This window comes from Pteropus vampyrus, unplaced genomic scaffold, assembly GCF_000151845.1.
Source record: "Pteropus vampyrus isolate Shadow unplaced genomic scaffold, Pvam_2.0 Scaffold11, whole genome shotgun sequence".
Taxonomy (NCBI): domain Eukaryota; kingdom Metazoa; phylum Chordata; class Mammalia; order Chiroptera; family Pteropodidae; genus Pteropus; species Pteropus vampyrus.
The window spans coordinates 19282704-19292616 of NW_011888792.1; the positions used below are offsets into that span (position 1 = coordinate 19282704).

General features: G+C 32.6%; 1 pseudogene; it reads left to right on the top strand.

Moving 5' to 3' along the window:
- Window positions 1-8834, top strand: part of LOC105304877 — a 10026-nt pseudogene extending 1192 nt beyond the window's left edge.
- The last annotated feature ends 1079 nt before the right edge of the window (window positions 8835-9913 follow it).

Sequence of the window (9913 nt, forward strand, 5' to 3'; positions counted from 1 at the left end):
TCATTCTATAATTTAGTTGTAATTTTGGTATGTACTTAGGAAGAGGTGAGCATGGTACTTACCTACCTACTCTGCCATCTTGACTGGAAGACCAAACTAATAAGTTTTTACCAGTGCTTCCCAAACTCCTTTAAAAATTCTTGTTGTTTTTTTTTTTTCTATGTTGAATATCATTTTTGAAAATAAAAAAGATATTCCGTTGTATTTTGCAGTCTCCAACACCACTCTTGGTTTCAATGATTTGTTAGGATTCACAGAACTCAGGGAAGTTGTCAAACTCATGTATGTGGTTTATTTCTGTACAAGGGTATAGATTAACATCAGCAAAGAAAAAGGCACATAGGGCAGAGGCAGGAGAGAAAAGGTATACGTTTTCAGTTGCCTTCTCTCAGTGGAGTCTTATAGAAAGTAACAGTATATGAAAACAAACACAAAGTATTGCCAACCAGGAAAGCTTAACTTTTCAACTGAGAACCTTGGTGTCCTTCTAGATGTCAAATTGATATTGCATGGCCCATGGATCCCACAAAAAATCACTTTGTTAGCATAAAATATCCTGGCAGGGCTGAGGCCCCAAGTAAACAAAAGCATGCTTATTATGTGGGATAGTCCAAGGGCTAAATATTATATCCCAAGAGCTGAGCAAGGGCCAAACCTTTCTTCAGAATATGCAGGGTTTGGACAAACCAGATTTACTGACTTCATCTTTTCTTGTGCATATGTAAATCTTGCTTTGCTTGACTTGTGTTGCCAGAAAGAGATGGATGAAAACTAAGAAATTACATTCAAAGTTAGTTGAATTGTTTGTACCAATAAATTAAATCCAAAAGGTTTAACATGAGAGGCAATATGGAGAAAAAAGAAGACAGATCTTGGATACACAATGCCTGAGTTTATAGATATGGTTTACTATCCTCATAGCTCTGTGTGTGATCTTTTATAACTATCATAACTAGTTGCCTGAATTTCATCGTGTGTAAAATGAGGATATTATTATAGTTAATTCACGGGCTTATTACAAGGATCAGTTGAATTAATAAACATAAAACTTTAATTTGTGTTGGCAAGTAGCAATAATGTGATAATGTCAGCTTGTTTTATTATTAATCAAGTGCTGAAACATACTTATATCATTGAAAGAGCCCTATACCTACTTCCATTATTTTATTTATTTGTCATTTTACTCAGTTGAAAGGAGTGATGTGGATGAATATATGGGCATCAATACTTCTGAGAAATTTTTATTCTCAAAGAATATTCAACACTTTTCTCATTTAGAGAAATCATCATCCCAATGGCCTAAATGAAAACAAAAAAAAACAAAAAACAAACAAACAAAAAAAACCTGATATATATTTCTCAATCATTGGCATTTGTTTAAGTTCTAATTTTCCATCTTATGTCAGATAGAAATAAACTACAGATAAAATGTGTTTATCATATATGCAGAGCAAACCACTGAATGAAAGAACTACTGGGTAAGCTCTTCAGGAGGTTATTATCTGGATGGGTTAACTGTAGCTATCTTCATGATTTGTTATGTTTCTGTTCAAGATCTATATGCATGAGAGAGAGGGACTCTGGTTAATATTGGTTGTGTGTCTACTCTTTAGCCAGGAAAAGGCAAGAAGACTTGAAGGACAGCCCACCAATTCCCTACTATCATGAAAGGGTAAACTATCTGAAAGAAAATGGAGACAGAATTAACATACTAGAAGATGAGATGCTATGCCTATATATAGTGTCCTTTACAGTAATAAATGATATTACTGAAAGCAAAGTTCATTAAAAGCACAATGTGGTGGTCAGATACTCAAGCATCTAATGATCTAGTTTAAACCATGATTAGAGTACTAGAGCAGATGATTTCAAGCTCTTTTGATACCTCTTTCAGTGAGAATGTGATACCTGGAGTTGAGCCCTCATCACAACTTTATGTACATTAAACTTAAGAAAATTTTGTACATGTCTAAATCTACTAGTTATTTTTGCATTATAAAACACATACAAATACAAATTAAACAGGATGAGATAGAAAAAATAGAAATAGAAATTCTAATATTTTCTTTTTATCCTATCTTGGATGCCTCTCCTGTGTTGGACACTGATATAAAGGATTGAATGTATAATATATCAGGTATTGTATGTAAATGCTATTTCTTCTTTCCATCAAAATTAGATAGCATTAAGCAGTCACGAACTGGAGATATGCCTGAAGAACTGGTACTTTTCATTGTAGTTTAATGTCAGATGCATGTGCATTGGTGATGGAGCAAGCATCAAGATACTGTATCTTTGTTATACAAGAGGGATGCTACTAGAACACTTGCAGTTAGGCCTGGGAGCTGCTCGTTAGTACCCTTATTATGATCCCCCTAGTGATTCTCTAAAATATTACTTAAGGGTATAAGGACTCTGTTTCCCAGAATGCAGAATCATTTGGTGTAGATTCTGCCTCCTCTAAATTACCTTTTGTGTTGTTAATAGGAGATGTGTAAGTCACCACTGTCAACAGAAATAATGTGCTTTTTTTCATTAGACAGGGGAATGAACAATCCCTGTGCATCAGGTATTGCCACTCCTGTTTAGCAGTTAACACGAGGGTTCTCCTTTTGAAAAGAATGTACACATTTGGGCAGCTTCAGGTTTCTGAGGTTCTCAGTAGTCTGAACTCAATAAGTTTTCTTATGTAAAATATGAAATACTATCCTAGCTATTGGAGATTAGTGAGTAGTTAAGTGGGTAATCTTAGATTTTGCAAGTTTTTGAACTGTTGGAAATATTTATTTAGTTTTGATATGGTGATTCATAATATAGTCAAAACATTTTTGATTGACCTAATTTTTAAAATTTTTTAATATTAATTTCAGATGTATCATACATTGGTTAGATATTTATATAGTTTATGAAGTGATTCCCCTCTACACACAACCATTACAATGTTATTGACTGTATTCCATATGATGTACTCTATGTTCCTGTGACTATTTTGTAACTACTAATTTGCACTTCTTCATTTATTCACCTTTTGGTAGATGTATTTTTAATATGTCCAGAGATATATGATTTTATATTTTTAGTAACTCACTTACAAACATATGTTAATAAACCAAACCAATGCTACAAACTCCAAACATTAAATTCCCTGTTCTTTTTTAAAGTTGTCAATAAAATTTTCAATATTAAAATATTTTAAAATTACATGAAGAATATACCTAAAGATCATAACAGCATGTTTCATTAAATAAATATATGGTAAAAAAAAAAAAAACGCATGATTTTTAGCATCCAGTAGAAAATATAGTTTGGACAATATACTAGACAAAGAGCTAGTATTTTTTACTATTTTTTAACCTACAAAAACAGTACTTTCCCATGGTTCAACCAAATATGTTAGCAAAGTTTTGTCAGTACAAGCTTTCTGCCAAGACTTTTAAATGCACGTATTATATTATATCAAGTATTATGAAATTATTTGCTAAAGTAGACTTCCTTTCAAAGTTCTTAATTTATGTTGATTAAAGTTAGAAAAATCAAAATATATTTTGTGCTCAAAATAACTGCTTAACATGTACTAAAATAATACAATCCTACTGTTTTTTTCAGGAATTGTGAAAGGATAAAGCTATAATTCAGATTCCATCTAAATTACCATAAATTCTAAATCTACGCAGTTACATACAATGTTGAAATATCTTATCTGGTGTAATAAAAAGGTGGTCAGGCTTTTTGTAAACAATATGTGAAATCAGAATTAAGATTATACATCATTCATCTTTAAAATTTTAAAAAAACATGAAAATTATTTGTCATGTTAAAAAAAAAGCTACTACCCTGTTTCAGGAAAAATATGTAATAAGCTCTCGAGATCATTATCTGATCACTACCTGTCCAAAATGCCAGTCACCAGAGCAAATAAAATCAATGTATATACTATGTTCTTAAATTTTTCTGTGTACATTTCATAGCTTCTACAACTCCTTCTTTATAATCTTCAGATAAGATATTGAGTTGGTATTAAAAGGAATTTTGTGACTTTCCTGAGATGAAATAGGTAGCCTATAGATGCATGACAATCATAGCAGCATGAGCATGAGAGGACTTAGCAATGTTGAGTGTATTCCAATGACAATCTTCTAAGAAATTCCCTGGGAGTAATTTCCTCAAAAAAAAAAAAATGCAATAGAAAAAGTGAAAAAGAGTTTTATAGTTTTTATACACCACCTTTAAAGAGTGAATAGTAAAGATTTTTAAACCTAATTGAAAATGCACAATAAATTGTGGCAATTTAAACTGTTCTCTCAAAAGACTTCCTTGAATTAATTAGATGTCTGATTTTATAATGCAATTTATCACAATGATCAATAATCTCTAATTCATTCATCTATCTTCCCTGCTAGAATATTAGCTTACAGAGGGCAGGTTTCATATCTTAATTTACTTCAACATTGTATATTCCCATTCCCAATTATAGTGACTGAACAGTCATTAAATATTTATAGAATGAAGAATGAGTGATTAATGTTATATTTAAACAAAGGTATATGTGTATAAATTTGAGCGTGTAAGTATCTCTTTTTTTCCCCACTAGAATCAATCTTTTGAGAAATTATGCTCTGGCTTTTTGGTGTGACTTGTTGTTTTCCCCTGTTTAAGAACATATGAAAAGTAGGTTTGCAACTGGCAAAAGTAAATGCCATTTCCACTTTGTACTATAAATGGAAAGGAAGAGTTTTTGACAAATTTTTTTTTTTTCTTTGCGATGGTGCTGTTATTCCTTATTTCTAGCAGTTATATTTGTAGTGAACTGGGAAGACAAAAACAAAGAATTATAGGACCATTAAAAAAATTAAACAATTTGATAAATCGTACCATCCCAAGTATATAGGAAAGGCTTTCAGAAATGTATTTAGAAATCTTTTGGCCATTTGTAACTATAGCTTATATTTTAAGTATAAATTTTCTTGCTGGAGTTTGAAATTATATTCACAAAAATGTCAGTAAGTGTATATGTAGAAATGAGAGGACTTATACAATTATGTAGAAAAATTAAGATTCAGTGGAAAATTATTTCTGATCATCTTGCTAAAATGATTTCAGAACATTATCTACAAGATTTTAATGAGCTTTAAAAATGTTTTAATTTTATAAGCATTAGCACTTATTTTCAATGATTTTCCACCCCTGTACTAAACTTTAGTATAAAATATTGCTCAGAGTACATGCTCCTTAACATTAATTGAATTAATCATTTTGAGTAGATAACAACATTAAAAATCTAAATTTAAATACAATTTCTTTAAATTTATATTTTATTTGGATTATCTGGATTATCTAATTTATTTTGTGATTATAGTATAATAGACTGTCATGGATGAAAATTATTTTTTCTCCATTTCTGTTTTTTAGTTCTCATAACTAATTTTTGAGCTCTCATAATATATATATATTTTTTTAAATGGGAAAATTTATGAGGTACACATTTATCTTTTAAGTATGTGAAATTTGGGTTAGTTTCTTTGTCCTAATAGTTTCTTTGAAAGCAGCTACACATTTGCAAGACCCTGGACTCATAACAGTTAAAGTAATGTGAATGAAATATATCCCCACATTTAATATATCAATAACTTTCCATTTAAAATGCTGAAATTCAAATGTAATTTATTTCACAAAACTTGTTCCCACCACTTTTTTTCTTTTTCTTAATTAAGTTAATTTGATGATGCCTCTACAGACTTTGGTTCAACAAAAGTAATTTGAACTGAGTTCTATAAGTCTCTTGGCAATGAGATTAATTTTTGAAATTTGATCCCCCAAGCAATAATTTCACAGATATAATTGCAATGGTCCACACCTATGCTAATATTATATTAGCATTAATTTTATATCATTAGCCCAAGTAAAATAGTTCATTGAGTTAATGAGCTCAAAGTTTCCTACAAAACATAGATTATTGTTCATAGATGGCCATAAAAATCTATTTGTCCAAAGAATTTTAAAGCTGGAAATGATCTCAGAGATTGAATAGTCTCTAAATTTTCCTTTTTAGTTGAAAAAAATTATGGTTCAAGAATGATAAATGACCGACAGAACCAGAGCTATGTTTCATTTCCAGTATAGTGCTTCTTCTTCCATCTTGCAAGTGTCTAATATGTTGCTCTATTTCTGATACTGAATTTTCAGCTAAAGTTTGATTTGTAATCTTCAATTGTATCTCAATAAATTCTACTCAGATGCTCCACTCTTGACAAACACTAAGAACATATAGAACTAAACTTACCTTCTTACATTTTTTATCTATGTTAATTGTACTAAGACTTGAAATTTGAAGTCAAGTTTTACTGTCTTCTCCTATAAAATTAGGAAATTATTCAGCATGTAGTATGCTAGCTATCAATATGTAATAGGGATAGTTCTAAGTACTTTAAATGGATCATCTGATTTATTTCTCAAGTGCATCTATAAGATAGGTAGTATTATTTATTCTTCTTACTTAAAAAAATGGGAAATTATCTTATATAATGGAACTTGATCATATTATATAATTATGAGTTTACCCAACTTTTAAAGAGACAATCCGATGTCACAGCCCTTTTCCATGACCACTGTAATAATTGCCCCACTAGAAACTTCACTTAAAATTTCTGCTTTATCTTCTTTTCCTTTCATTCTTCTATGATGACTTGATTCCACAACCAAGCATTGTTAGATGTCTGTGGAAGGGGATGGCTGAAAAAGGTGTTTAAAGAGTTGACATAATAGCAGTTTGTTCAGGATAGTAAATGAACAAAGGAGAGAGGTGGATTACATTTTTAAAAGCTGGCAATTTCAAATATAAAATAGGAGTGAAATAAAATAAATGTGGATTACTAACAAAATGTATTCTCTTCTGGAATATCCCATTTCACCACCTTCAACACTCAACTGGTGTCCCTTCTGATTATTTTTTGTTATTGTTCGTTTCTTTATATAGGTATACAAAGTAGTCATTGACCTTATTTTTTTTCTGAAATATCCATCTCAGCTAAGATAGCTCATTGACTATTTTATTCAATATTTTCACTAGTCTACTAATTGTACTTTTTACATCCAATTAAAATTCTGGATAAAACCCTAGGACACATTCAGGTAATTTGTACATGTGTTAATGGACAAATCTAAAAGTAGAGAAACCGACATGTTGATTTCAGGCATTACCTAGTAATGTACTATGTAAGAATTGAAATTTACCTTATAGAAAGTGATAACATAAGTTAAAATATAAACGTCTATGAAAGGTTAATGCTTTAACAATATTGGACTATACTTATAAAAGGATGTGTGGGGAGTTATTTGTTTAATAAAGGCCACTATTATTATTATTAAGCAAATCAATTACTAAGCAAATGATTATAATAATAATAATAATTACTAAGCAAATCTCCCAATTCCTCACTCTGGTAGCTATCCTAATTCTAGTTTTTCTTAGATCCTGCCCACAGCAGAGATCTTGAGGAGGCCTTAAAATGGTTGAGAATGAGAAGGGAAGTCTCCCAGAGTCAATACCTACCACAGAGAATATACTTTGGGCAAGAAACAAGTTTATAAACTAAAACACAAAGTGATTTTTCCCAAGGAGGTGATCTTATAATAGTTTTTATAGCATTATGTGTTCTATATTTTGGCTACATTATGGGTTAAGCTGGATCTTATGGATAATCTTGGTAGTTTTAAGTGAGTTATAAATCAAGTTTTAGATCTATTCCTAAGTTGGAGCCTTTCCATATTTAGAATAATTAATCATAATAACATAGTTTTACATATAAAATTGGCCTTACTCTCAACGAATTCCTGAAATTATAATCCAAGTTTATCATAAAACTAGATAATCTGGACTATCTGTGCAGACTGGACCAGTGACCACAGTGTAGTTTAGCAGAGCAGAACTGAACTGAGAAGGGCAGGCTCATCTAGAGGGTATTGGTGGGAATACGGAAAACCGACTCACATATGAAGATTGTCAGAACACTGCAGAATGGCTTCTGTCCCACACCAAGCACCAACTTCAAGTAGCAGTGATCTGTGGTTCTGGGTTAGGAGGTTTGACTGATAAATTAACTCTGACCCAGATCTTTGACTACAGTGAGATACCAAACTTCCCCCAAAATACAGGGCAAGGTCATGCTGGTCGACTGGTGTTTGAGTTCCTGAATGGCAGAGCCCGTGTGATGATGCAGGGCAAGATCCACCTGTATGAAGGCTACCTGCTCTGGAAGGTGACATTCCCAGTGAGGGTATTCCAGCTTCTGGCTGTGGACACCCTAGTGGTCACCAATGCAGCTGGAGGGCTCAAACCCAAGTTTAAGGTTAGAAACATGCTAATCCACGATCACATCAACCTACCTGGTCTTTGCAGTGAGAACCCTCACATAGAGCCCAAGGATGAAAGGTTTGGAGTTTGGTTTTCTGCCATGTTTGATGCCTATCACTGAGAGATGAGGCAGAAGGCTCATAGTACCTGGAGACAAATGAGAGAGCAGAGAGAGCTACAGGAAGGCGCCTACGTTATGGTGACGGGCCCCAACTTTGAGACTGTGACAGAGTCTCATCTGCTGCAGAAGCTTGGTGCAGATGCTGTTGGCATGAGCACAGTACCAGAAGTTATAGTTGCAAGGCACTGTGGACTTCGAGTCTTTTGCATCTCCCTCTTCACTAACAAGGTCATCATGGATTGTGAAAGCCTTGAGAAAGCAAACCGTGAAGTACTAAAGACCAGGAAACAAGCTGTGCAGAAATTGGAACAGTTTGTCTCCATTCTTATGACTAACATTCCACTGCCTGACCATGCCAGTTAACAAGCCCTGGGGTGGTCCGGCTCCTCCTTTATGGTATCCAAGTAGTTGCTACCTACTTTACTGGGGTCATGTGCCTCTGTCCTTAAGCAGTAGCAAGAAAAAGAGGAATATCTCTATCCTTCTCTTTCCCACTTCTCCCACTAGACCCCTCTGGTGCCAGGTCCTCTTTTGCTCAATTGTCCTCTCAAAACAGTGTCCACCTGTATTCTTTCACAAGAGCCAGAGCTCAAGCCAAGCCCTACTACATGTCCATGGATATTCTCAAGATTTGATGTTGGCTGTTGAACTTGACACAGTAGTAGTTGCTGTTAGCTTTTTGAGATGATATTCTCACATTCCCAGAGGCTCAGTTCTGCCTCCCCCAAAGTACCAGAAATCACACAGGGACCAGCCCAATACCTCTTAGACTTTTAATACTATTATATTTTGAGAATAAAGAGAAAGATGAAAAAAGAAACAAACAGGTAATCTGCATCTAAAATAGGAATTCCATATTATTGAACTAAAATGAGTCTAAATTTTTGAATTCAGATTCTTTTTAATCAAATTAATTATTAATCAAATCAATCGTGTGTGTTTGTGTGTGTGTGTGTGTGTGTGTGTGTGTGTATATATATACTGCTAGTTAATAAATGAGTGAACATGATTTCATAGTATAGGTGGTAATCTTTCCATATATTTTGGTTTTGAAAATATAATACTATACAGTTGTTTATAGAATTTAAAATGTCTAATGGGCCTATCTGTCTACTAATTATAATTTAATATTTATATCTTTAAGATTGTCATATTTATACACCAAATGGTATTATTTTCATTTTTAATTGAAAGATTTAATAAGATCATCTATCAAGCCTGCTTTTTTATATTCAATTTCAATATACAATCACCATCATATACGTTTAGCTATTTTCCTTTTCTCTTTTACTGAAAATGTTGTTACACATATTTTTAAATACCTTTTGTCTTCCCTTGGACCACTTCAGTTTCTATAGACAGATATCACCATTTTCAGGTGAAATGCACACAGGAAGAATGCCAACTCATCTAGACCTTGGATTCCTGAATTTCGAAAATCA